The sequence below is a fragment of the Poecilia reticulata genome, linkage group LG2 (assembly GCF_000633615.1).
Source record: "Poecilia reticulata strain Guanapo linkage group LG2, Guppy_female_1.0+MT, whole genome shotgun sequence".
NCBI classification, from domain to species: domain Eukaryota; kingdom Metazoa; phylum Chordata; class Actinopteri; order Cyprinodontiformes; family Poeciliidae; genus Poecilia; species Poecilia reticulata.
The window spans coordinates 15,276,877-15,279,821 of NC_024332.1; the positions used below are offsets into that span (position 1 = coordinate 15,276,877).

General features: G+C 39.6%; 1 protein-coding gene across 1 annotated transcript in view; it reads left to right on the forward strand.

The window, feature by feature from the left end:
- Window positions 1-2,532: 2,532 nt before the first annotated feature.
- The window catches only part of neurod1 (neuronal differentiation 1), a 4,833-nt gene continuing 4,420 nt past the window's right edge, over window positions 2,533-2,945 (forward strand). The window contains exon 1 of the mRNA XM_008432949.1: window positions 2,533-2,640. The gene's annotated coding sequence lies outside the window, so the exon portion shown is untranslated. The remainder of the gene's footprint in view (window positions 2,641-2,945) is intronic.

Genomic DNA, 2,945 nt, shown 5'->3' on the forward strand with positions numbered 1-2,945 from the left:
CACACACACACACACACACACACACACACACACACACACACACACACACACACACACACACACACACCACCAGTCACACGGCCAACAGTGTAGAGTAATAATTATTATTTAACATCAGAGTGCTGAGTGGTTTGTTTATTTAAGCAAAAAAAAAAATTACATTTATTTTTTGTTTTGTTCAATATTTTACAGATAAGACGATGCATTTGAGCCAAATAAAAATGCTCCTGTTTCTTTTTTATTACTGATATCAGCAATCTGCCTGATAGCACGTGAAGCTGCACCTTGATAAATCCAAGCAGACATTGATTTTAAGTTAACCATTAGCTGTCTGCCGGTCCACATTGATGCACAGATACAAAAGTCCTCCAAAGCCGCCTGGTTACCACTCAGCAGTCGCTCTGTCATCACTATAACAACCACTGCACTGCAAAGCAGCTCGCTCCAAAGTCCACATCCTTCTTTCTGGAGAGTGAGAGCAGATGCAGCCCGTCTGATTTCCTAAAGGGGAGCAAGATAGCTAATGCTTGCCCTTTGTAGATAAACCCAGTCCTCTACACCTGCTGTGTCTTCATCAGTTCAGGTTTTAAGTCATTCACTGTAAACAGGCTGCATGTTAACGACTAAATAAAACAGATCCTAAAATCCTGTAAGTCTAGCAGTTTCTTTCAAAATAAAACCTAAGAAGTTCTGGGTAGTGTTTCACTTTCCAGAAACCACAAGTTCAAATGTATGCAGCAGGAAAAACAAAACACAATAATGCGTCAATCAGGAATCAACAGCAAGAAGTGGAAATTGAATGGTTTGTTGATATGAGCTCTTTCTGTGATGTTTGCTATTGCTTTATTTCGTGTGTCATTAAAGTCAAAGGTCAGAGCTAAGACTGAAATTACAGCTAATTTAACATTGTTAAAAATACTGAAAAAAAAAAGATCTACTCTGCTTGAGCAAGCCTGCTTGATCAAAGCTAAACGCCTTACAAACTAAAGAAAACTGAACTCATTCTGTTGACTACTAAAGGACACAGCAACTCAACTAAAGTAACTTAAAACGAGAAGTAAAATATTATTCAAGTGTAGATACTAAGAAAAAATCTGCACATGTATTACAAAACCAAATCTCCATTTAGAACCTGCAGAAAGTTAGAAAAGCAGCAGTTTGAAACTCTCGTCAGCTATTTAGCGGCTTAATTATTAGGTTAAGCTGCAGATTGCTTAAAATCTGTTTATTAATTCACAGATGAATAAACCAACAGGTGCCTCAGTGCACTCAGTCACAACAGCCTCCTGCTGAAGCTGGTCACTGTCTTGGTCTCAAGCTGCTGTAGGATGGCTTCCCATTTCTTCACCAGCTTTTAAGGAAAGTCAGCTAATGTGATTCTGTTGGTCACTCTGGCATGAAGGTTCAAGGTGATCTTTCAAGCGTTGGTGCTGAGGTCAAGACCGCAAACTGGCAGGTCATCCCATCCCCCTCACTGACTTCTACATCCTGGAGGTAATCTCTGACAAATCCCACTCTGTGGTGGCAAGCCTTGGCATTTTGGAGAATATAGTTCGGTCCCCAAGATGGGAGGATTGCCCCTGGCTTCACATTTTCATTTTGATGTCTCTCTGCATTGAGGGTGACTCCAGAGATAACAGGCCTTCTTTATCCAGACGGCACCCCCACACCATCACACTGCCTTCGTTGGCAGATGTTTGTCTTTGGCAGAGAGAATCTAACAAGTTTTTCCAAATGCTCAATTCTGCTGCTCAATCCACAAATGCCAAATGTGGCAGAATGGATTCCAGTGATATAAGGTTTATTTACATAATGACATGATGACAACAGTAACAACTCAAGCGATCACATTCTTGTCTTGTTGGCAGGATTACATTGGTTTTGATCTTGGATGTAAATAATCAACAATATTTCTTAAAACTCAGAAACAAAGAAACGTCTTTTGCTTCTTCTGCAACAGAAGATGTCACTGTGATATAATGTCAAAATAGATGAGAATTTAAAAACCGCACMTCTGATTTGATTTAGTCAGGGTCCAGATGAACAGCAAGATCAATATATTCATTATCCAAAATTAATGTTATTATAAACAGATGGGTATTACTTTCCTAATTTTTTGCCCCCATAATATATCTATCACCTTTATTACTACGACGTCAGTCATCATCACAAAGCATTCAAGTACTTAAGTTGCCATCGTTAATGACAATGACTTTGTTGACAACAGTGACGAAGAGGAGGATGCTGGCATCATCTTCAGGTATATTTTGGAGTGCGGTGTGTTTGAGTTGACAGATGGTCAAGTTTCCTCACAAAGAGAGAGAGCGAGAGAGAGAGAGAGAGAGAGAGAGAGAGAGAGAGAGAGAGAGAGAGAGAGAGAGAGAGAGAGAGAGAGAGATTTAATGACGTAAGCACCATATGGCGCGTGCCGGGAGGGTGGAACCTCGATATGCTAATTACTCACGGCCCCCCGCACGTGGGTTTGGGTGTGTGTGCGTGTCTGTGATGCTGAGTATAAAACCAGCAGCATCTCGCACGCTCTTCAGAAAGCTCCCATCAGATCACGCGCAGTCACGCACGGACACAGACAGAGCGCGCGGGATGCCTGCGAACTGACGAGCACCGTTCATTAAACAACAGGTAAGCTTTTGACGCAGTCATTATTAATATTATTAATATTATTGGCTACATCATATGAAGTATAATAGGTGTGAATTCTCATTAGCTTAGTTTACACAAAAATTAGAGACCTAAATCGCTATAATCAAGTCATTAATAGGTTGCCTGGAAACTTTGTCTCAAACAGAAAGAGTTCATTAAAACAAACAATAAAACAAAATCTACAACAATTACAGCTAATTTCTAAATAGAAAAAATACATTGTGTCCATTTTTTCCCCTATTTGATAACTAAAAAAAAAAAAAAATTATATATATATATATATA